Source organism: Carassius auratus, chromosome 38 (assembly GCF_003368295.1).
Source record: "Carassius auratus strain Wakin chromosome 38, ASM336829v1, whole genome shotgun sequence".
Classification (NCBI taxonomy): Eukaryota; Metazoa; Chordata; class Actinopteri; order Cypriniformes; family Cyprinidae; genus Carassius; species Carassius auratus.
The window spans coordinates 20,603,552-20,630,315 of NC_039280.1; the positions used below are offsets into that span (position 1 = coordinate 20,603,552).

The 26,764-nt window shown below is 40.7% G+C and overlaps 1 protein-coding gene and 1 pseudogene across 3 annotated transcripts in view; one reads left to right on the forward strand and one right to left on the reverse strand.

The window, feature by feature from the left end:
- The first annotated feature begins 6,288 nt into the window (after nt 1-6,288).
- Nucleotides 6,289-8,421, forward strand: LOC113057553 (uncharacterized; annotated as a pseudogene).
- Nucleotides 8,422-24,214: 15,793 nt separating this feature from the next.
- The window catches only part of ccdc88ab (coiled-coil domain containing 88Ab), a 59,892-nt gene continuing 57,342 nt past the window's right edge, over nt 24,215-26,764 (reverse strand). For all 3 annotated transcript variants that reach the window (XR_003277802.1, XR_003277801.1, XM_026224703.1), the window contains one exon: nt 24,215-24,591. The gene's annotated coding sequence lies outside the window, so the exon portion shown is untranslated. The remainder of the gene's footprint in view (nt 24,592-26,764) is intronic.

A 26,764-nucleotide genomic window follows, 5' to 3' on the forward strand; every position in this document is an offset into this window, starting at 1 on the left:
ACATTTTCTGCAATGTGCGTCAAGTCATGCTCCCATTCGCGTCTTACAAACTGCATCTTAAAGCCTCTTATACTTTCTGCGTCCGCGAGTCCGCTATGGACCGCTATGCAGGCTTGGGGCCCTATCTTGCACCCAGCGCAATTCACTTTGTACACCGACGCATGTGTCATTCCTATTTTGCACCTGCGCAAAGCGTGCTTTTCCCTCCACAGAAGCACGTCGCTAAACTAGTGAATGAACTTGCGCTCCCTGGGCGGTTCAGCGCAAAAAAGGAGACGTGTTCCGGCGCAAACAATCCCTGGTGCTATTTTGCTGTTCCATTAAACAATTGCGCCACTGACCAGAAAAAAACTAGTCTAAAGTCAGTGGCGCGTTGCGCGTTGTTCATTATGCTATTTTAAGGGCGCATGCTTGACCATAATGTATAGCGTGCACAACGCACATACACTTTGCTCATGTAATCTACACAGATGAAACAGTTATTTTTGCAAATCATAAATTGTTACACTAAAAAAATATTAACACATGAGATGACGGAAATCATTGTGGTGTGCCACGAAGATGTGAAAAAATAGGCATAAATCTAGCTTACAAATTATTCAGGCTACTTGTAGTAATTAAGGATCAGACCTGTTTGACCAATAGTGGCAAGACATATATGTATATAAGGACATCTGACAAATTGGTTTGTCCGTCAAGAACCAGGAAAAAAAATATAATTTTATTATTTTATTATGTAAGCTGCTATGGTGAAGCAAATCCGGCAGAGCCTTTATCTTAATTAATTTGGTTATTGCCAAATACCCATCTTAATTTATAATTTATCTTAATTAAATTTTTTAAGAAAGACTTGTTTTTATTGGTGCGTTGGCCTATTTATATGCTAAATGAGCCTATACCTAGGGCTATTTATAGAGTGCAGACATGTTACGATGTTACAGAGGACTTATTTTATTTCTTTGTTCAAACTGCCAAGTGGCCTATTACATTAGTAATGTATAAATTATGTTAAACCATGTATAAATGACTCATTCCTGACAAAAGGCAAAAGAGCTGTGTGCTGTGTACATTTGAATAATGTCGGGTTGTAAATGGGTTTGGGCTTTTAAAAAATGTCAATTAAAATGTACGTGTCGGGCTCGGGACATGTCGGGCTTATCTTTTAAGGACCGATTACAGCTCTAATAGAAAATCGAATCGAAAATCGAAATCGAATAGAGAATCGAAATCGAATCGATTTGAGAGCTTGTGAATCGAAATCGAAAAGATCTGGAACATCTGAATCGATACCCAGCCCTAGCAAGTAGTAGGGTGATTAGAAAGGATGAGTTTTGAGACTTCTGCCTCAGAGAGTGAAGAGAAGGATGTAAATGAGTGTAAGTTTGCTGTCGATATGAGCTTGACTGATTGTGGTGTGGAAAACTGTGCACTGATAGTTTTTTTATTTTATTAATGAAAAACATGGCAAAGTCTTCAGCTTCAGAGTTGATGAAGGAGGAGGGGGAGGAGGAGGACAAAGGAGCAATAAAATTTTTTTTTATAGAATGCAAGAGTTAGACAAATTGTTAATTTTGTTATGGTAGTATGTAATTTTAGCAGTGGAGACATTAGCAGAGAAGGAAGATAGGAGTGACTGATACACAATAAGGTCAGTAGTATTTTTGGACTTGCGCCACACTCTCTCCGCAGCTCTAAGCTTAGAACGGTGTTCGCGTAGAACATCAGATAGCCAAGGGGCAGAAGGGGTGTTACGGGCTGGTCTGGAAGATAAGTGGCAAACAGTGTTTAAACAAGATGTAAGAGTGGAGCAGAAAGTATCAGTAGCACTGTTAGCATCAAAAGATGCAAAGATGTAAGTGATGTGTCAGAGATCATGTTGAGGTTAAGAGTGAGGAGGAAGTGATCTGACGTGTGCAGTGGAGTAACCAGAACATGATCAGTAGAGCAGTTTCGTGTATAAATAAGGTCCACTCAGTTGAGATCAAAAGAGGCAAGCAGAGTGTGGAAATCAGCAAACAGAGGTTTATCTAGATGAATGTTGAAATCTCCAAGCATAACTAGGGGAGTACCATCCTCAGAAAAGGTTGAGAGCAACACATCTAATTCATCCAAAAAGTTGCCTAGTGGTCCTGGGGGTTGATAGACAACTACAAAATGTATTTTAAAAGGGTAGGTAACAGTAACTGAATGAGATTCAAATTAGCTGTTGATACCCAAAGATGGTAAAGGATTACATTTCCAATCATTAGAGATGAGCAGACCAGTACCTCCACCTCTTCCAATCAAACAGGGGGAGTGGGAAAATTAGAAATTATTGGAGAGTGCTGCAGGTGTAGCAGTGTCCTCCTGTTTGATCCAGGTCTCTGTTAGGGCCATCATGAGATGAAGCTTTGAATGACTAATAATAGAAGTGATGAAATCAGCTTTGTTTACAGCAGACTGGCAATTCCAGAGACCAATAGAAAAAGAAAGTACTGTATTAGCAGATATAGGCAAAGTGTGCAGATTGTTTAGATTGCGCTGCCTACAGTGTGTGATGCGTGGTTTGCGAGTGGTAGGGATCTGGAAACACAGTAAGAATTGGTTATAAAAACTGAAAAAGAGCATGTCTCAACACTGTAAACAAACAAGCATTTCCAAGCAACAACAACTGCGCTAAATACTAATATGCTCTGGTCCCCTCCCTCCCTTACGAAAAATAACCATGGTTTTATTATAGTAAAACTGTAGTAACCCATGGTTTTTTGACGTGTTGACTACCATTTGTATAACCACAGATTTACTACAAATACCATGGTTAAACTATAGTTAATTTATCAAAACCATGGTTAATTTGTGATTACCATGGTATAACTATAGTAACCATGGTTTTTTGGGTGTATTTGTAGTAAAACCATGGTTAATTTTCATAAGGGCTGCTTACCGTGGTGACGAGATGCATAGCAGATTGTCATCACTCAATGGCTGGATGTCTAAGTGGTGCCCACAGAATAACATAGGTTTCATAGACAATTGGACGAGCTTTTGGGGCAGACCTGACCTGTTTGAAAGAGATGGTCTTCATCCCTCCTGGGGTGGTGCTGCTCTTCTGTCTAGAAATATGGCACATAGTCTTAGTGTTTATACTTGACTAACTGGGGCCCAGGTCAGGAAGCAGACAGACTGGCTAAACCGACCGTCTGCTAGCTGCCTCCCGTCACAGAGGTCAGTTAATTCTCAGCACATAGAGACTCTTTCACCTAGATATCACACTATAGAGACTGTGTCTGTTCCACGAACTAGAAAATACAAAAAACGTCCAAACCAAGTTAAGGTTAACAATTTAATTGAGGTTCAACAAATAAAAAACAGATGCAATATGGATAAACAAATGATAAAGATTGGCTTATTGAATATCAGATCCATTTCTACGAAAACACTTTTTGTAAATAATATGATAACTGATCATAATATAGATGTGCTCTGTTTGACAGAAACTTGGCTAAAACCTGATGATTACATTATTTTAAATGAGTCCACCCCCCAAGATTACTGTTATAAACACGAGCCGCGTCTAAAAGGCAAAGGTGGAGGAGTTGCTTCAATTTATAACAACGTTTTCAGGATTTCTCAGAGGGCAGGCTTCAAGTATAACTCGTTTGAAGTAATGGTGCTTCATATAAGATTATCCAGAGAAATCAATGTTAATGATCATTTTAAAATTACCTCAATTCTCAGAGATCCCCAAACGGTTCGCGCGAAGCTGTTCAAAAGATTCAGTTTCCTTAAACCCCACCTTTCGGTAGCATACTGTGTTCTGATTGGTCAACTAACATAGTCAGTTTTGATTGGTTGTTCTGCACACACCTCCATGGTAAACAATGCGTTAGCATCTGTTTGGGGTGAATTATGTCTTATTCCTCTCATCGCGAAGCAAACAGTAAAATAAAAAACTTGAACAGTCTCGCTGCTTTTTCTTCTGTGTGGGTGTATTCAAGCCACGCGCTTCAGTTTGAATCTGAATAGCGCGTTCAGCGCGGGGGCGTGGTCACATTAGATATAGTGAAGGGAGACATGAAAAACAGACACCGCGTTTTCATATAGATTACTTTATCACAGAATATCTGTTTTCGGCAGCACTTGTTTAGTTTTAAAGTAGACATGTCAAGCTTTCTATAGATCTCTCTCTCATGTCTCTTCCTTGAGTATTCACGGAGTTACACTTCATTTTAATGACGTGTTTGTACATGACGATCAGCGCAGACAGCACACATACTGATAAGACGCTCAGGAGAAAACAGACACATAACTTCATAATCATACTTCGCGTTGTGATTCGGAGATGCTCGTTGGTCTAAATAAAGTTGGTAATGAACCATCTTTTATGGCCAAACGCTTTGAAAATCCCGCTGTACTCACCGAGATTTGAAAAGCAGTCATCAGTGAAATGTTGTGAACACAACAAAAGGGTTCTCTTTCATCATCTCGTGTTCGAGATCCACCTATGGTTCTCGTCGTTTTCACCTGGATTTTTCCGATTTCTTTTCCGGTATGTCGCTTTCTATACATAACGCTTCTCCGGGGAATAGCCTATCACTGGCCTGCCCGGCCGCGTGTGGAGCACTCATCGCTGCTAAGGTCCTTCACCCGTTCTGCGTGGTTTGCTTGGGCCTTAAACACGCTCAAGAAGCCTTGGAGAACGCGGAAAATTGCAGTCATTGCCTTATGCTGCCCAAAAATGTTTTACGATGCCGTCTTAAGGTTGCAGCGACCCAGTGCTCCGAGCTCGGTTTTACTGACTCAGATCTGGGACACGGTGACGACGACGCGCTACCGGGGGACTCCCGGGGCGTCTCCTCATTTGTTTGGGCTGACCAGCCCAATCCCGCATTCCCCGAAGAGGACATCTTCGCGGGCAACCTCATGCTCGCCAACGAACCGGCCGGTTCCGGCGATGAGGATGATGCGGCCCTTCTCGGGGTCTCAGAGGACGAGGATGCCATCCCGCCCTCTGGCGTTCCCCAGGCTAGCGGCCACGCAGCCCTGCCTCAGTCCATCCTCCTGGAAGTGTGTGAGCGAGCGGCCGCTCGCCTCAACATTGAGTGACCAGTAGAGGGATATTTACGACGGAAAAGTGTTGGGATCTCCTCCTGGTCCGGGGAAACAACTCTTCCCCGTCCTTCCAGCGTGCACTAAGCATATGAGGCACAACTGGAGCGAACCGCTCGACTTCAAACACGGCCTTTCGGGCCTTGAAGTAAAGGATATGGCAGCTCATGGTATGGGCGACCCCCCCCGCTATCGAGCCTTCCATCGCCAGGCACCTTAACCCCGCTCAGGGCGGGCTGCTCGCTCCCCCTAAGCCGGTCTTGCCCAAAAAGCTGGACCATTTTTCTGCCTCAGTTCACCAGGCCGCATACAAGTCCTCGGCCTTGGCTGTCAGGGCCCTGAACGTCTCGTCTCTCCTCTCCGCTAACCAGGCGGAGAATTTGGACGAATTAGGGCAACAGCTAAAAAAGCGAACTCCTTCTCTACACTTGTGGAAGGAGATCCTCACGGTGAACTACCTTGTCCTTGGTAATGCTCGGCAGGCCGTCCAAGCCTGCGGGCGCTCTATGGCACTTTCTGTGGTGGGAGAGCGCACGCTCTGGCTTAACCTGTCAGGCCTTCCTGACAGTGAGAAGCGGCGCATCGCGGGGCGCGTCGATGGAGGCCGATCGGGCTCTCTTCGGCCCCGCCGTCGCATTGATGCAACAACGGTGTGACGACAAAAAGAAGGAGGACGAGGCCTTCAAGTTATGTCTTCCTAGGGGGAAAAATCGACTCCCGCCGCGGCTGGAGGACCATCTAACCCTACCCCCATCGACTCGAAACATAAGCGGCCTGCCTGATGTTAGATTGATGGGGGCATCGAGTCCGCGTTCATGGGCCACGAGCCCTTCGGACTCTCTCCCTGTCCCAGGACCCCCGTTCAAAAGACGCAGGGTCTCCCGTGGATGGATCGATTCCTCTCCGCTCGAGGCTGCCCAGCCCATGTGTTTAATGAACGTTGTGTGTTCCCCCCTCACGTTCAGGGGGTCTGTTGTGAGGAAAAGTGCAAAAGCAGTGTCAACACACCGCATACACTCTGTTCCCCTCACCCAACCAATAAAGGCTTTGGCCCCAGTGTTTCCCCAACACAAAACACACAGAAAAACAAAAAACACATTAAAACAAACTAATCAAATGAATTCGTTACGGAGAGAGGATCTCTCTCCACAGAGATAGTCCATCTCCCCGCGGAGAGAGGAAATCCGTCTGAACCCCTGCATGTTGCCCCTGGTGTGTCCACTAGATGGCGCCATTGCATCACAAATAAACGAGCTGGGCTTACACAGCCCCGCTGCAGCTCGGGTGGGAACACTTGCGAATCACGAATGGGCTTGGCAAACTGTTTCGGCTCCCGAGTGGGTGATGCGTACTATATTGCAGGGATACATACTGCAGTTTGCAATGAAACCCCCGCATTTCAACGGCGTTCTCTCTTCACACACGGAAGAGAACGCCTCACACATTCTGAAAGAGGAAATATCCTCCCTCCTAAACAAGGGAGCGATTCAGGTGGTGCCCCCCACTCTGATGAATCAGGGATTTTATTCTCGTTATTTCCTGGTCCCAAAAAAGGACGGCGCTCTCCGCCCTATTCTTGGACCTTCGACAGAACGACTGGTTCACATCGGTCGACCTGAAAGATGCTTTCTTCCATATAATAAAGGTGATTGATATAAGCATTTATCCGCCACACAGGAAGTTTCTTCATTTCGCCTACCAAGGCACATGTTACGAATTCACAGTTCTGCCGTTTGGGCTCAGTCTAAGCCCCCAGTGTTTCTGTCTGTGTGCGGAGGCGGGTTTAGCACCCATGAGAATGTCAGGTATGAGGATTCTGACATACATAGACGATTGACTAATCATAGCCGAATCGAAAGAGAAAGTGTTGCAGGACACCTGCCGTGTGCTCACGCACATCACATCTCTCGGGTTCAGAGTGAATGTGAGCAAGAGCAATTTTACACCCAGTCAGAATGTCATTTTCCTGGGTTTGGAGTTGAACTCAGTCTCCATGCGAGCGCGTCTCTTTCAAGAGCGCTTTCTCTCTCTAATGAACTGTCTGTCGCAGTTCAGAGGGGGGGGGGGAAGTACAATACCGCACATGCCTCAGGCTGCAGGGTCTTATGGCTTCATCAATCCAGGTTGTACCGCTGGGACTCCTGAGAATGAGAGCGTTCATGAAATGGGTTTTGTTACTACATTTCAGCCCGACGCGCGATCTTTGCCGCTCTGTAATAGTGACGCGCGCCTGCTCGGCAGCCTTGCGCCACTGGAAGAGCGCAGACTTTTACGCACATGGAACCCCTCTGGGGACAGTTATGATGCGGAAAGTTGTGATGACAGATGCGTCCTTAACATGCTGGGGCGCCACCCAGGAGGGCAGAACGGTGAACGGTCTGTGGCCGAGCAGACTACGTTCAGCGCACATAAATTATTTAGAGCTTATGGCCGTATGGAAAGCTCTGAATCATTTTCTGCCTCGCCTGCAGGGACATCATGTGCTCGTACGCTGCGACAATACCACGACAGTGGCTTATATCAACCGTCAGGGCGGCGTGCGCTCGTCGAAACTTCACGCTCTAGCTTACAAGCTTCTAGTGTGGAGCGCACAGGTTTTCCTGTCATTACGCGCGACTCATGTTCCCGGCCTTCTAAACAGAGGCGCGGATCTTCTATCAAGGGGAAACCCAATCTATGGAGATTGGCGCCTTCACCCGCAGATAGTGGATATGTTATGGATGAGATTTGGACAGGCAACCGTAGATCTATTCGCCTCGCGTGAAAACTACCATTGTCCTATGTTCTTCTCGCTAAAGGACGTGGACGCACCCCTCGGGGTAGATGCACTGGCCCACCCGTGGCCCAGAGTGCTGCTGTATGCCTTTCCTCCCCTGTGCCTGATAATTCCTACACTGGCCAGGGTGAGAGAGCAGGGCCTGTCTCTCATTTTGATAGCACCCAGGTGGCCCAAAGCACCATGGCTGGCGGAGATAATCCCTCTGTTATATGCCGAGCCGTGGCGCTTCCCCCCCGCACAGACCTTTTGTCCCAAGCGAACGGGGAGATTTATCACCCACACCCGGACAGGGTGGCTCTTTGGGCGTGGCCCGTGAGAGGACGAACCTAAGCGCACTGGGGCTTTCGCCGCGTGTGATTGCTACTATACAGAATGCCAGGGCCGTTTCTATGCGATTCTTGTATGGCAGTAAGTGGCAAGTGTTCGAAGGGTGGTTTGATGGGCGTGGTCTCACATCTTATCAGTGCTCAGTTCCTGATATTTTGTGTTTCCTCCAAGACCTCTTGGAAAAAGCCAGGTCTTTTTCCACAATTAAGGTCTACTTGGCTGCGATTTCAGCCTTTCATGTGGGCTTTGAGGGCTCAACAGTCGGTCAACATCATCTAATCCGCAGATTTATGAAGGGTGCCTGAGTGGGACCTCTCCATGGTGTTGGAGGCTCTGTCTCAGTATCCTTTTAAACCTCTTGAAGTATTTCCCTAAAGCTGCTGTCCTTCAAGACAGCTTTGCTCTTGGCCTTGGCATCAGCCAAACGTGTCAGTGAGCTACATGCACTTTCGGTTCATCCCTCGTGCACTAAATTTTCTCTTAGTGGAGATATGGTTTCCCTTAAGCCTAATCCGGCCTTCATGCCGAAGCGCTTCCCTGCGTTCACTTCAGAGGTGTTGGAGCTGTCCGCTTTTGACCCTCCACCTTTTTCCTCCCCAGAGGATGAGAGGCTAAATGCTCTGTGTCCCGTCCGTGCTTTACGGACATATATGAACAGGACTAGTGCTTTCCGGAAGAGCGACCAGCTCTTTATTTCATGGGCATCCACTCATAGAGGGAATCCTATTTCTAAGCAACGCCTCTCACATTGGCTTGTGAATGCTATAGCTTTGGCTTATGAATCAAAGGGAATGCAGCCACCAGGGAGCGTCACTAAAGGACGTCTGCTCCGCTGCCATTTGGTCTTCTCCTTATACCTTTGTGCGTTATTACTGGCTGGTTGTCACCAGCATCTCGGTAGCACATTCGGTTTTAGGGGTGGGGTCCTCTTAGCCCTTCCCTGCAACCCCGCTGGAAGAGGTGAAGAAGGAGTGAATGGGCCGGCTGGCCATGCACATCCCTGTCACTAGCATGTTTTTACATTCCTTTTTCTGGGTGTATTTATATGCACATTGGTTATCATGTGTGTGATGCTAACATTTTTTCATGTGCTGCATATGCACAGCAGTCACGACTGTGCATCAGTATTGCAGGTTTATGAGTATGGGACGTGTTAGGCACCGCCTCTCTGGGGCGACCGTCCTTCTCTGGCTTTCAGAACCTCACTGTGAGTGTATTGGGCAATCGGGGAGCTGTCCATGTCTCTCCCATAGGTGGATCTCGAACACAAGATGATGAAAGAGAACAATAGGTTACTGTCGTAACCCCGGTTCTCTGAAACATCGAGTGGAGAGATCCACCAGCTTTGCCCCGCTTGCCACACGAGAAGCGAATACACTTAACTGGGGAAAAGCAGCGCTGCAGCCATTATTATACCCCTAGGTAAGGGGGCGGGCCCTTACCTGGCATTGGCTGCGCGCTTCTGTCTGTCTAGCCAGACTTGGTGCAATTGGATGCTTCTGCAGAGGTCAGGTACGGATGCCCTTCCCATAGGTGGATCTCTCCACTCGATGTTTCAGAGAACCGGGGTTACGACAGTAACCTATTGATTTGTTGTACTGCTCTGGCATTGTGGTGAAAATGAATTTTAGCCATTGGTTCTTCTGATCTTCATACTTTGGCAGTGAAAAATAAAACAAACAGTCTCCTCGACATGATGCTATCACACCAACCAGAGCTCTGTGTGTGGGGGGGTGGGGCAGGTCAGAGGTCAGTTTCTCCCAGGACGGTAAGCGGAGATTATTATGCAAAGTGCTCCTAGTGACGTACATAGAGATGGGCAAAAGATTTGAAATCTATAACGACTCGTTTCAGCGATTCAGAGTCAACTCCATACTTTAGAAGCCAATAACTTTATAAATCGTGTACTTTTTGGTTTAATTACTTTGCACATTGTTTACACTGATGGACAGCTACATCATACACTGTAATACAGGTAATTTTTGATTTCCCATCTGTGTGGCTCTTTAAGGAAGGTTAAGGAAACCAGTTTGACACCATGGTGTAATGAGCATACTCGCACCCTAAAGAGAGCGGCCCGAAAAATGCAGAGATGTATAAAGTACTAGAGACCCATACTTGAGTAAAAGTACAAGTGCTCTATCAAAAAAGTGACTTGAGTAGTTGAAGTGCTCTTTAAGCACCACACTTAAGTAGAAGTACTAAAGTATTCAACATTTTTTGTACTTAAGTATTGCAAGTAGTCTATTTTAAAATGTACTACTCAAGTACTGAAAGTAAAAGTAGAAGTATTGTGTTATGTAGCTATTAAAGAAAGTAGTCAAAAGTTTGAACATATTGTTTTTACTATTTCAAATGATTAACCTAAAGGACAATCACAATTCCTTTGGCTGTAACTTCTTGTATACAAAAAACGGTTACTAGGGTTAGTTAGCCCAATTTGCAAAATTATGTAATTAATAACTTACCCTCATGTTGTTTCAAACCCATAAGACATCAGAGGGTCATTTAGAATTTTTTGAAGCATCGAAAATACATTTTGGTCCAAAAATAGCAAAAACTACGACTTTATTCAGCATTGTCTTCTCTTCCGTGTCTGTTGTAAGACAGTTAAAACAAAGCAGTTTGTGATATCCGGTTCGCAAACGAATCATTCGATGTAACCGGATCTTTTTGAAACAGTTCACCAAATCGAACTGAATTGTTTTAAACGGTTCGCATCTCCAATACGCATTAATCCACAGATGAATTAAGCTGTTAACTTGTTTAATGTGGCTGACACTCCCTCTGAGTTAAAACAAACCAATATCCCGGAGTAATTCATTTACTCAAACAGTACACTGACTGAACTGCTGTGAAGAGAGAACTGAAGATGAACACCGAGCCGAGCCAGATAATGACTCGTTCACGAGTCAAGAACCGTTTCTGTCAGACGCGTCCGATTCGTGAACCGAGGAGCTGATGATACTGCGCATGTGTGATTTAGCGTGAAGCAAACCGACACACAGAGCGTCTGAACCGAACTGATTCTTTTGGTGATTGATTCTGAACTGATTCTTTGTTAATGTTATGAGCCCAGGTGCAGTCAACGCCAATGACGCCATTGCGTCGAGCGCAAAAGAATCGGTGAACTGTTTTCTTCAACTGGTTTATTGAATCGGACTGTCAGAAAGAACTAACGTTACTGGTCATCCGAGAACTGATGCAACCGGTTCTTGACTCGTGAACGACTCATTATCTGGCTCGGCTCGGTGTTCATCTCTCTCTTCACAGCAGTTCAGTCAGCACGCGCAGTCTTCTTAATCGCTTGATTCGCTCAATGATGTGCCAGCTTCATCAAACCTGCCATCTACAGTTCTGGCAGTGGTTTGTAATGGAATGATTCATAACATTTTTATAATTGTAACGAGTAACGATGCAGCACATAAAAAAATATCGGAGTAAAAGTATTAAACTCAGCGAAAATATGTACTGAAGTAAAAGTGGAAGTAGGAGAAAAAAATTATACTCTAGTAAAGTACAGATACCGCCTTTTAGTACTTAAGTACAGTAGTGAAGTAGTTCTACTTCGTTACTATACATCTCTGGAAAAATGGAGCACAGCTGGAGGAAAACAAAACTAGAGGTATTTCGTATTGCTTGGCGGGAAAGTAACATATCCTACAGAAAAGCATTAAAAACTGCTAGATCTGATTACTTTTCTTCTCTTTTAGAAGAAAACAAACATAACCCCAGGTATTTATTCAATACAGTGGCAAAATAAATGAAAAATAAAGCCTCAACAAGTGTTGACATTTCCCAACACCACAGCAGTAATGACTTTATGAACTACTTTATTTCTAAAATCGATACTATTTAGAGATAAAATTGCAACCATTCAGCCGTCAGCTACAGTTTCGCATCAGACAGTGCACTATAGACCCCCTGAGGAACAGTTCCACTCATTCTCTACTATAGGAGAGGAAGAATTGTATAAACTTGTTAAATCATCTAAACCAACAACATGTATGTTAGACCATATACCATCTAAGCTTCTAAAAGAGGTGCTTCCAGAAGTCATAGGTCCTCTTTTGACTATTATTAATTCCTCATTGTCATTAGGATATGTCCCCAAAACTTTCAAACTGGCTGTTATTAAGCCTCTCATAATAAAACCACAACTTGACCCCAGAGAACTAGTTAATTATAGACCAATCTCGAATCTCACTTTTCTGTCCAAGATACTAGAAAAGGTGGTATCCTCACAATTATATTCCTTCTTAGAGAAAAATGGTTTATGTGAGGATTTCCAGTCAGGATTTAGACCGTATCATAGTACTGAGACTGCTCTCCTTAGAGTTACAAATGATCTGCTCTTATCATCTGATCGTGGGTGTATCTCTCTATTAGTTTTATTGGATCTTAGTGCTGCGTTTGACACAATTGACCACAACATTCTTTTGCATAGACTTGAACACTTTGTTGGCATCAGTGGAAGTGCATTAGCATGGTTTAAATCGTACTTATATGACCGCCATCAGTTCGTAGCAGTGAATGAAGATGTATCATATCGATCACAAGTGCAGTATGGAGTACCTCAAGGCTCAGTACTAGGGCCGCTACTCTTCACGCTTTATATGTTACCCTTGGGAGATATCATCAGGAAACATGGTGTTAGCTTTCACCGTTATGCTGATTATACTCAACTTTATATTTCTTCGCGGCCCGGTGAAACACACCAATTTGAAAAACCAATGGAATGCATAGTCGATATAAAAAATTGCATGACAAGTAATTTCTTACTGCTAAATTCAGAAAAAACAGAGGTGTTAATTATAGGACCTAAAAACTCTGCTTGTAATAACCTTGAACACTGTCTAAGACTTGATAATTGCTCTGTCAATTCTTCGTCATCAGTTAGGAACCTAGGTGTGCTATTTGATCGCAATCTTTTCTTAGAAAGCCACATTTATAGCATTTGTAAAACTGCCTTTTTCCATCTCAAAAATACATCTAAATTATGGCCTATGCTCTTAATGTCAAATTCAGAAATGTTAATCCATGCATTTATGACCTCAAGGTTAGATTATTGTAATGCTTTATTGGGTGGTTGTTCTGCACGCTTGGTAAACAAACTACAGCTAGTCCAAAATGCAGCAGCAAGAGTTCTTACTAGAACCAGGAAGTATGACCATATTAGCCCGGTCCTGTCCACACTGCACTGGCTCCCTATCAAACATCGTATAGATTTTAAAATATTGCTTATTACTTATAAAGCCCTGAATGGTTTAGCACCTCAGTATTTGAATGAGCTCCTTTTACATTATACTCCTCTACGTCTGCTACGTTCTCAAAACTCAGGCAATTTGATAATACCTAGAATATCAAAATCAACTGCGGGCGGCAGATCCTTTTCCTATTTGGCGTCTAACTCTGGAATAACCTACCTAACATTGTTCGGGAGGCAGACACACTCTTGCAGTTTAAATCTAGATTAAAGACCCATCTCTTTAACCTGGCTTACACATAACATACTAATATGCTTTTAATATCCAAATCCGTTAAAGGAGTTTTAGGCTGCATTAATTAGTTAAACCGGAACTGGAAACACTTCACATAACACCCGATGTACCTTCTACATCATTAGAAGAATGGCATCTACGCTAATATTTGTCTGTTTCTCTCTTATTCCGAGGTCACCGTGGCCACCAGATCCAGTCTGTGTCCAGATCAGAGGGTCACTGCAGTCACCCGGATCCAGTACGTATCCAGACCAGATGGTGGATCAGCACCTAGAAAGGACCTCTACTGCCCTGAAAGACAGCGGAGACCAGGACAACTAGAGCCCCAGATACAGATCCCCTGTAAAGACCTTGTCTCAGAGGAGCACCAGGACAAGACCACAGGAAACAGATGATTCTTCTGCACAATCTGACTTTGCTGCAGTCTGGAATTGAACTACTGGTTTCGTCTGGTCAGAGGAGAACTGACCCCCAACTGAGCCTGGTTTCTCCCAAGGTTTTTTTCTCCATTCTGTCACCGATGGAGTTTCGGTTCCTTGCCGCTGTCGCCTCTGGCTTGCTTAGTTGGGGTCACTTCATCTACAGCGATATCTTTGACTTGATTGTAAATAAATGCACAGACACTATTTAACTGAACAGAGATGACATCACTGAATTCAATGATGAACTGCCTTTAACTATCATTTTGCATTATTGAGACACTGTTTTCCAAATGAATGTTGTTCAGTGCTTTGACGCAATGTATTTTGTTTAAAGCACTATATAAATAAAGGTGATTGATTGATTGATTGATTGATTGATTGATTGATTGATGAGACAAGAAATAAATACAATGTTTTGAATGACTCAGTGTTTTGAACAAATCGTTTGAGTCAAAGATTCAATGACCCATTCACAAACATCTGTCTCATTCTAGATGAATCGGCCGTTTGAACGAATCGTTTAAAATGAACGACTCTATGACTCGCTTAATAAAACCTCATCACCTGCATTTGCGCTCACTATCGACAAACCAATCAAATTTGTTCAAAACTTTTTTAAATCAGTCCAAACACATTTTAATTTTTATTCAGGAGTTATGTATATACAAAACTATACATTTTATGACAGTAGTTTAGTGATAAAAAAATATATTTTTTTCCCCCTCCTATCCTGTAGCCTGCTCGCGCCCCCCCCGGAGAGTGTTGGCGCCCCCCCGGGGGGGCGCGCCCCACCGGTTGAGAACCAGTGCTCTAGATTAAGGTGAAGGGGGCGGGAATAATTGAGGGCAAAGTTGAACGAGGAAGAATTGGGAGAGCAAGAGGGAGAAGAGCGTGCGATCCTCTGGTGTTATATTGTTTCACAAAATATATAGTGTAACTAATGCTATAATGTGTTACAGTAGTTTATGTAGTCACGGTGTTGTCGGAATGAGAACAGAAACTTATACTACAGAGACGGGTAAGAATTATTTATCCTCAAAATATTTCTGGTTGTGTTAATTCCAGCCTCCATTTACTAATGCAGCGAATGGACTAATTATAGAGACTGAACAGTGTCTATCTTGCTCGGATGGGTTGTGTGTTTAGTTGGCGAGTCGTCAGCGTGAGGATTCGTGGCAGTTTCAGATGAAGATGATTACAGATGACTTGTGAGCTAACGTGAGTGCTCGGAATTCCTTTGGCCTTAAGGAAATCGCCGCGATAGTGGACGGACATCTAACCTCGTGAGGTGAAACACGCTCTTCTGATTGGATGGTTCAAGGTATTTTTATTTTTTTGTTTGTTGCTCAGTGTTGAGTGAAGCGGTCTTTTGTTTATTTGTTGACCACAACGTACCCCAGCATCAAACAGGCCTGCAACGTGAAAATAACGCTAATGCTAGCGCACAGAGTGGTGTATCATTCCTGAATTAATCATAGTATCATTTCATTTTATTCATATTTCTATATTAAAAATGTTGTATACAACATTAATCTTATTTCATTATACAGTTGTAATTGCTGTGTAAATGCATGTAAAGTCTGTACAACTTTCTCTTACAACTTTGACAAGAAGGACAGAGACAGGGTGATAATTATTTAAAGAACCCTCATCCAAACCCTGTTTCTTAAAGGGGGGGTGAAATGCTCGTCTTCACTCAATATCCTGTTAATCTTGAGTACCTATAGAGTAGTACTGCATCCTTCATTACTCCAAAAAGTCTTTAGTTTTATTATATTCATAAGAGAAATGTAGTCTGTACCGATTTTTCCCGGAAAAACACGAGCGGCTGGAGGCGTGACGTGTGGGCGGAGCTAAAGAATCACGAGCACCAGTAGGCTTTTGTGTTGAGAGCGTGTGGAAGCTGTGACATTACTGTGAGGGAAAAAACATCCAAAACAAACCATGGCTAACAGTCAGATTCAGCGTATATTTATGATCCAGAATCAGATCCAGAGGCTGAAATTTAACAAGAGCAGCATCAGCAAACGACGTCTCTATGTGGTATGTACTGAAACTGTATATAATTGATTAGCGGTTTTGGAAAATGACTAAGTTCCACTTTATCGTTTTTTGTTAAGCTGTACATGTGGAAAGTGCAGTTTGATGACAACATCGCATGTTGTTTACTTGATGTGCTTACGCGCCGATAGCTAAGTTAACAACACAGAGATATTTGAAGCAGTTTTACTCACCGCCTGCGGTTCCAACACACGTTCGTGACCCTTTTTCGTTGGGACTGCATTATCCTTAAGAAATAAACGATGTGCAAATCCGTCGTCAAACTGGGCCTTGTTTGTAAAACAAACATCTTCGAAATGCAGGGAACAAACACAAACACTTGCACAACTCCGTTGATGCTCTGTAAAAATAAACTCCATCCACTGGTCCCTTAATGCTGTTTCTCTTTTGGTAATCTGTGCAGGGTTGTCTTGCCCTGGCAACCAAAAACACACTTCTTTTGTGACATTTGGCGACGCTCTGGCTCTGATCAGTGAAGTCTGTTGTGCTCTCAGTGCTCTGCTATACGGGAGCGCGCTCTTCCGGCAGAAGTGCCTCAGGACCCATATAAGGAAATTCCGCTCCATCTAACGTCACACAGAGCCATACTCGAAAAAAACTTTCCCAAACTTGTGACAAACCGGAAGAAGTATTTTTGGAACAGAAATACTCCTTCAAACATACAACTTAATTTTTGAAACTTTGTCCATGTTTAGCATGGGAATCCAACTCTTTAACAGTGTAAAAAACTCAGTTTGCATGAAATAGCATTTCACCCCCCTTTAAGCAAAGGTTGAACAACAGCATGCTTAAAACAATTTGGCACTGACCCAGCATCCAAAGATGAATTTATCAATACTTGGATACTGGGGCCAATTTCAGAGAAAGATGCTTATATAATCTCTGAGAGAAGGACATCAAGTGAGGTGGAAGTTATTTTCATTTGGTTTACCAGATCACCCAGATCCTTTAAAGAAACATGTTGAAAACGATAAAAGCATACCGGGGTAGCCAACGAATTCACATTGACTCGTTCACGACAGTTCGATTCAATAAACCGGTTGAAGAAAACGGTTCACCAGTTCTTTTGCGCTCGACGTAATGGCGTCATTGGCGATGATTGCCCTTGATTCAAGCATTCGCTTTACCCGCGCTCATAACACTAGCACAGAATCAGTTCAGAATCAATCACCAAAAGAATCAGTTCAGACGCTCTGTGTGTCGGTTTGCTTCACGCTGAATCACACATGCGCAGTATCATCAGCTCCTCGGTTCACGAATCGGACGCGTCTGACAGAAACGGTTCTTGACTCGTGAACGAGTCATTATCTGGCTCGGCTCTGTGTTCATCTTCAGTTCTCTCTTCACAGCAGTTCAGTCAGTGTACTGTTTGAGTCAATGAATTACTCCGGGATATTGGTTTGTTTGAACTCAGAGGGAGTGACAGACACATTAAAAAAGTTAACAGCTTAAGTCATTTGTGGATTAATGAGTATTAGAGATGTGAACCGTTTAAAACGATTCAGTTCGATTTGATGAACTGGTTCAAGAAGATCCGGTTACATCGAATGATTCGTTCACGAACTGGATATCACAAACTGCTTTGATTTGAACTCTCTCTCACACAGACACGGGAGAGAAGACAATGCTGAATAAAGTCGTTGTTTTTGCTATTTTTGGACCAAAATGTATTTTCGATGCTTCAGAATATTCTAACGGACCCTCTGATGTCACATGGACTACTCTGAAGATGTTTTTCTTCTCTTTCTGGACATGGACAGTAGACCGTACACACAGCTTCAATGGAGGGACTGAGAGCTCTCGGACTAAATCTAAAATATCTTAAACTGTGTTCCGAAGATAAACAAAGGTCTCACGGATTTGGAACGACATGAGGGTGAGTTATTAATGACATAATTTAGATTTTTGGGAGAACAATCCCTTTAAAACATTTTTTTTATATACAAAATTACACAAATTATACAAATTCTGTTGATTGACCTTAATTTTTAAAGAAAGTTAATATTCTACTCTGAATATGGCTAATTTTTTTAATATATATTTGTGATGCTATGTTATTTTTATGATAATATTTTACCAGTAAAAGCCTTGCAATGTCTTTCTGCCAGTTTTAATAAATACTTATTTGCAACATCATTTACTTGATTTTTATTCATTTGTAGATGTATTAAGATAGAGATCATGATAATGCATTTATATCAGTATTTTATAGTTTACTGTTAAAATTATTCTTTAAAGCAATTTCATTGTTAAATTATTACAACATCATATTGTATTTAGGGGTATTTACAGGCCTTTATTGGAAACTTTTTTTTGCCAGGTAAATATTGTACTTTAGTGAAATTACAAAATATTGCTGTAAAATAAACAAGTGAAATTAAATATTACTGTAAAAAATACTACAAACTACTGTATTTCACATTCAGCAATTAACTGTAATTTGCTTTGCAGTAATGTCCTGTAATCCATTTTACAGCAATTAACATAATTCTACAGTACATTTTTTTTACAGTTTATCATTGGGAAAAAATTTCTCTTCTTCAATTCCTATTATTAGTGGTGTCCCTCAGGGTTCCATTTTGGGCCCGCTCCTTTTTAACTTATATATGCTTCCATTAGGGAATATTATTAGACACAATGTTTCATTTCATCTATACGCTGATGATACCCAGTTGTATATCCCATTGAAAGCTGCTGATTCCATTCAACAGTTGTTGGACTGTCTTGATGATGTCAAGAAATGGTTAAAAACTAACTTTCTCCAAATTAATGAAGACAAAACTGAAATTATTTTTTTTGGTCCCCCAAAATTGAGAAACGGGCTTATTAAGGAACTTGGCAATCATTTGCCCTCATTTTCTTCATCTTAGACTCTGAATTATGTTTAACAAAGCAAATAAATTCGGTTGTTAAAAATATTTTTTTATCAACAACGGATTATTTCTAAACTTAAATCATTCTTGTCATTTCAAGATTTGGAGAAGGTCATTCATGCTTTTATCACATCGCATTTGCAACTCCTTGTATTTGGGCCTTCCTCAGTCAACCATTTCTCGCCTCCAGATGGTTCAAAATGCAGCAATAAAACAACAATGAAGCACAATTGTTAGTTTATCTAAAGTCATTTTTGCTTATTAGTATGGTTGAACTGTATCATCAAAGGTCAGCAACAAAGACATCAGTTAATAAAGTGGTATTAGATACATTTGTGTTATTTAACATTTAATTATTGCAGGTTTGCGTCACATACAGATTTTTTATTCCACTGTTTTGATTCTTTGTGATGAATACCAAATTAGTTTTTTTTTTTTTTTTTTTTTAGCGGGATGAATTAATGCACATTCACATTTATTCTAGAACTACATCATGTTCACACAGCACACACAACGCCGCTGTACTTCTGATTTGTCATTAATGAGAAAACAAAGTAACAGGTGTTACTTTTTTTTAGAAAAAGTAACTCAGATATTTTCTTGTAAATTACTTTACTAGTTACTTGAAAAATTTAATCTGATCATGTAATTTATGTTACTTGTAATGCGCTACCCCAACACTGTTCTCTGCAATAAATTCTCCCAATAAAACACAGATGATCGTAAGATACCCTGATTGTACAGGGACCCTGATTACTGAGCTCTGGCTGATCTAAATCTTCAAATGAATAAGAATCTGAATCAAATCTCTGGATGAAGTAATGTAAGACCAGTGTTCAGGTGATCCCTGTGAAGGGCAGGTGTAGATGGATCCTCTAACACAGTCAGCAGAGCAGTGATTGGCTGGCGGCAAGACTGCAATGTAATGACATCATATCATTAAAAAACACCTGACCAAAACTTGACATGCTTCTGTAAACAGCCACGTGAACAAAACCACATAAATGTTATTTTAAAAATGATTTTATTTATATTTTTTTCATGATTTTCACAAGAACTACATCTGTCTTTAACCACAGCTCTAACACTAGCTTGCTCTATTATTTTTCTGTTCTATCAGTTTTCTTTTTATTTATTATATTATTTAAAATCCCATGCTACGTGTACTGTGTTAACCTAACTGAGACTTGTTATAGCACTTATATATTATTGCTCTTTTTGTTGTTTTTGATTGCTTCCACTGTCCTCATCTGTAAGTCGCTTTGGATAAACGTGATTGCTAAATGAATCAATGTAAATGTAAATATATTAATCCAAGGTTGTGGCTGAAGTCCGTTGTACACTGAATAAAATTTTAAATTCCACACTTTTGTTTTTGCCCCCATTTCTCATGAGCTGAACTCAAAGATCTAAGACTTTTTCTATGTACACAAAAGGCCTATTTCTCTCAAATATTGTTCACAAATCTGTCTAAATCTGTGTTCGTGAGCACTTCTCCTTTGCAGAGATAATCCATCCACCTCACAGGTGTGGTGTATCAAGATGCTTTTTTTTAACTGGACATTGTATAATACATTTTCAGATGAACAATAGTGCACTACGTTAAGCTGAGGCTTGTTATAGCACTTGTGTATCATTGCTTTTGTGTTGATTTTGATTGCTTCCAGCAAGCATCTGCTAAATTACTAAATGTAAGTTATCTTATAAGTTGATGGTTCTGTGAAGACCTTTTTTTTTATTTTATTTATTCAGGTTTGCACAGGTGAAATACTGTCTCAGTGTCAAGTGTGGAAATGTAAGGAATAATGAAACCAAAATGATTTATCCTGTTATGATTTATTATTTCTACACATTGCCTTGTCTGTAACAGAGCTCACAGACAATACCATTAAGACATAGCTATTTATTATTATTATTATTATTATTATTATTATTATTAAAAGTAAGAGAGGGAGAGAGAGAGAGAGAGAGTAACTTGTGTTTACCAAGCACTGAATTATTAAAATTTAATATGTTTTTAATAAAAATACTAGAAAGAATTTCTGTACGTGAAAAGTTTTTTTTTTCTCTTAACTTTCTGAAATGCCAAATGTCCTAAGCACTCCAGTCCATCAGTGAACATCTGGAGAAGACAAAAGATGAAACACATCCAGCATTAAGATGATTTTAACTCAAACACATAGAGTCTATAATCCAGAATAACACTTCCTCCAGTGAAACAGTGTTCTGGTCTGAATCAGGAGAGAAATCTGCACAGATCAAGCAGAGTTTAAACAGATCTAAACTAATCTCTTTCACTGGAGGAAGTGTTATTATGGATTATAGTCTCGTGTAGTAGTTACAATCGTCTTGATGCATTTCTCTGACAAACACTAGATAAATATAAAGCATAGGACAGTACAGTGATATAATTACAGAATAACACATTCTGAGGTGTGTTTGTGAGTAGTACAGCAGGTGACGCTGTTTGACAACCGCCATCAAACCGGAAGTGGAGTCTGTGGAGCGAGAACGCGTGGAGGACAGTCTAAAAAGTACTGCAGCTCTCCAATATTTTATCTAGGTTAAAAAACTGCTCCATTTAAGGATTGCTGTTTGTTTTGATGTATTTTAATAACAGTTTATTAAAATACAGTATCTCTATCTGAAATCACCCAAACGAATGAATTTCGATGAGGACGTGGCTGTTCTGTGCTCAGCGCCGCTGGCTCTGACCAATCACAGCCGTCTGATGTGAGGCTGGACCAATCACAGCCCTGTGCGCTGTAACCATATAAGTGTAGCTATGTACTGTTGGTGAGAGAAAGCTGTTTTTGGTCTCGATGGCGTCAGTGGAGCTGAGGAAGCATAATTGGGTTACTTTTTGTCAAGTAACATAAGTGACATACATAAATAACATCTGTGTCCCTGGAGCACAGAAGCAGTCATCAGTATCACAGGGATATTTGTAGCAATAGACAACAATACATTGTATAGATTGAAATGATAAATTTTTTCTTTCATGACAAAAATCATTAGGATATTCAGTAAAGATCGTGTTCCATGAAGATATTTTGTAAATTCCCTACCATAAATATATCAAAATTTAATTTTTGATTAGTAATATGTAAGGGATAATGTTGCATTCAGCTGGTTGTTATCTCGGATTATTACACTGTTCTGTGGAATACTTGATTCTGATTGGTCAGTCACGACAGGAACAGTTTTTAATTGGTGGAAGCTTTGCTTTTTTTTAGCTAATAAAATATTAAAACTCAATTCAAAATGGTGTACAATTATTAATGTCATCCTTGTATTGCGGACTCGCTCTCTTGTTCCATTCAAACGCAGCTGCAATCATTTTGCTACCATTGTTTTGTACGCTGTAATGGATTATAAAATAACTAACAATCTGGTAAGATTTGAAAACTTTTTCATCTTAAATTTTTATTGCCTTAATTACAAACCTGATTCCAAAAAGGTTGTGACACCTGAAAGAGATGACGTCTGGATGGGAGCATATGTTGTTCTAGAACTTGGATATATCTTTCAGCATTGATGGTGTCTTTCCAGATGTGTAAGCTGCTCATGTCACACACACTCATGCACGGTGGATTGTGTTCACGGACAATGTTTTCTGGAAGTATTCCTGAGCCCATATTGTGATCTCCATTACAGTATCATTCCTGTATGTGATGCAGTGCTGTCTAAGAGCTGAAGATCATGGGAATCCAGTATGGTTTTCCTGCCTTGACCCTTACACACAGAGATTGTTCCAGATTCTCTTTCTGATATTGCTCCACTATTGTTCGCCGCAGCATTGGGGGAATTGGTGATCCTCTGCCCATCTTGACTTCTGAGAGACACTGTCACTCTGAGAGGCTCTTTTTATTCCCAGTCTTGTTCCCAATTGACCTAATAAGTTGCAAACTGGTCCTCCAGCTGTTCCTTATGTGTACATTTATCTTTTCCGGCCTCTTCTTTCTACCTGTCCCAACTTTATTGGAATGTGCAGCTCTCATGAAATCCAAAATGAGCCAATATTTGGCATGACATTTCAAAATGTCTCACTTTCAACATTTGATATGTTATCTATGCTTTATTGTGAATAAAATATAAGTTTATGAGATTTGTAAATTATTCCATTAGTTTTTTACTCACAATCTGTACAGTGTCCCAACTTTTTTGGAATCGGGTTTGTAATTTGAGGTGAAATGTTGTGTAGTAAGTGGTTTTCCTTGAATGTCCATCTAGTTGAACTTACCGCTTACAACTTCTGTGTTCATGGAAGCTTTGCGTTCCAATATTTCAACTCAAATCAATATTTTGTTTCTAATTATTAACTTGTGGCAAGTAGCCGTGTAAGAAGTGGGATAATGTACATCCAGCTGGTTATTATCGCAGAATAAAGCCCGCCAGGTGATCAGGACCCCGACGCAAAACAGAGGAGTCTTGTAATAGCCTGAAGGGGTTTATGGATATATTAGAAGTACATTATCCCACTTATTACAAGGCTAAAAAGATTAGTTTTTACCATATATGTTGAAATGAATGCTGAAGTCTTCCATTGTAACACGTTCAGTATATTCAGTCTCAAGATGGCACCAGACAGTCAGCGATAGCGGAATGACTATAAATGTTTTCTCAGGTAAATATTTTTTTTAAATGCATTTATCACAATTTAATGATTCTTTTGGACAAATATTTATAAGAAATAAAACTCTGTTGAGTTTTGTATTAAATTAATTAGAAATGTCCCCTGATATAAAAGTGATCATTGTTTTTGAAAGTGAAAAGTTACTGAACTTTTTTTTATATTTTAAAATTAAATTTGATAATGTGTCCATGGACATGACGTACCAGTAGTTATAGAATGACTCATAAACAGTGATTTTGGTCTTAAGAGAGAGTACACCGCTGAAAAAGAAAAATGAAAAAGAGAATCAATAAATTATGATTAAATAATTGCTTTAGTGTGAATATATATTAGTGTAATCCATAAAAAAAGTAACTGTAGTCTGATTACGAATATTTTAAAATGTCATTTAATCTAATAAGAAGTACTTTAAAAACAAAATCTGATTAGGTCATCCAGATTACATGTAATCAGTGACTATCTGATATCTCTGTAACAAACACGTTCTCGTTCTGATTGTGTAGTGCATGAGAATCAGACAGCCGTCCTGAAGTTTATCACATTGATTTAATTTATGAAAAGAGGAATGAAGCGGTATGTGGCGTTCACACAGGAGTAACACTGTCTTTTGGCACACACACACACACACACTCAGTCCTTATGTTTTTGGTGTTTCAGGGTTTGCTCGGGTGTCTTCTGCAGGTCAGATGAGCAGCACACATGCAGCGGTGATCATGAGGGAGTGAGACGAGACCCAGCTTCTCTAAGACTCCTTCTGCTTCCTTGATTCAAGGAAAAGGACCTATTTTCTGTTTTCATTGCTGAGGGTCCATGAGGGTTACAAAAGAGAGAGAAACGGCCTGTTTCTCATGGCAGGAGATTGTAGGAATGTGCCTGGTCTTCAGTCTTCAGACCATGATTCTCTCTGATGGAGAACAAGAGAAAGAAAACAATGTTAGAGGAGGAACACAAGCGTCTTCGTCCTGAGGCTCAGCAAACGCTGCTGTCGCTCTCGTTCATGTGTGATTCTCAGTAACATTAATCTGCTTTTTACAAGTGAGCTTTCTCCATTACTGTGTTCTGTGGAAAAGGCAAAACATTTTAGTAGCTTCATGATGGAGAAATTATCGCAGTTTTTTTTTTTTACGCTTTCTGCTGCATCTTTTCTGAATGGAAATATATGAAATCAATTTATATATGTATATCATGAAGACATTTGAACACTGGATCTACAGCTATTTTTATAAAACTACTATGTATTGTTTATGCAATGTTTAAAACAATGATAGTTCTGATTGCTGTGATGAAAGCTGTCCCGATGTCTGCACAATGAAATGAAAAGCTCTTAATTGTTGATCAGGTCTGATAGATCATTGCTTCCTAAAGCTGCTCCTCCATCACTGTGACACGAGTGTGAGGAGCTGATGAGCAGGTCTGGTCTGTTAGTGTATGAGGAAACTGTGTTCACCTCACCTGAGCTCATGATATGTCATAGTCATAAACATCATCGACAGTATGAGGGATGGGTGCCTCAGGGCTCAGTTCTAGGACCACTTCTCTTCTCTGTCTACATGGCATCATTAGGTTCTGTCATTCAGAAACATGGCTTTTCATACCACTGCTATGCTGATGACACTCATTCCATCCTGATGATCCGACGGTAGCTATTCGCATCTCAGCTTGTCTAACTGACATTTCTTGCTGGATGATGGACCATCACTTTTTTTTTTAGATATCAACCTCAAATTTGGAACACAACCTGTTTAAATGTATGGCTTTGATTTTCTCACAGATTTAGAGTAAAACACATTAGGAAAATGTATATTTTGAAAATTACAATAGTTTGGAAATTCTGAAATAGCAACTTTTTGTTTCAATCATGAGGTCTGTATCCTGTGTGACGAGTCTGATGTCACACACGAGCCTTCGTTATCAGTGTAACTACAAACCACAGGCCACACACTTCTGTCTCGGTCACATTACATGTGTTTGTTTGGCGAGTGTGAGCTGTCTGTCGCTCATGTGGAAGCAGACACACATTCATGAGTTCACAGAAATGAGAGACAATGCTGTTCCTCACACACAGCTGCTTCTGGCTTCAGCAATCACCAGAGGCGGGTAGTAACGAGTTACATTTACTTCGTTACATTTACTTGAGTAATTTTTTGGGGCAACTAATACTATTCAGAGTATATTTAAAGGTGGGTACTTTTACTCTTACTTGAGTAATTTTTTTGGGAAAAATCTGTACTTTTACTTCGTTACTGTGGGCAACGCTCCTCTCATTACTTTATCTTAATGCAATAAATGTTATAAATGCTTCAGTTTATTCCAAACGCGCCGTCTACTTTTCTCTGGGGAATGAGCGATGCCCATTCGCGAATTATTCATTCTTTTGAGTCAACTCTGTTCGAAGGCTTGATCACACAACAAAGTACAGATGTGTGTACGAATCTATAATTAAGATATTGATTTCACAGTGTTAACAGTTTCAGTGATTTTAATGGGAGTTTCTGAGACTGAATTAACTCTAGATTGTCAGTAAAAATAATCTTTAATAATGTAATTGTTATTTGCTCTCTTTCTGAACAATGAAAGATTAGTAGCAGTTTTTACATCACATTAACTTTCAATGTTAAATTCACATTTAATATAAAATATTAAAAATATGTTATGGCATGACACCTATATCTGTTACTTAAGTAAACAGACAGGGTTTTATAAATTATAAATTACATAATTAGGCTACTTTGACCATCGCATATTATCATTAATAACAATCTATGAAATGTGAGAATTGAGATATTTCATTATATAGTTCATGTGTCTGGGAATGTTTCTAATAAAAATGAAAATAAAATCTTGTGTGTCACAAGACGACCCCCATATGCCTAGACACAATTAATTATGATATTTCCACAATATTTACGCTTGCAAAAATATACTTCTGCATGCAGACAGAAGAAGATCTGTCAGTGTGTATTTGGTTTATGTTCAGATGTTCAGTAACTTAATGATCATGTGAGGGGTTTTCACTCTTCTCTGTGTCAGAGGTTATTTATAAATATATAATACATACTATAAAATATAGTTTATTT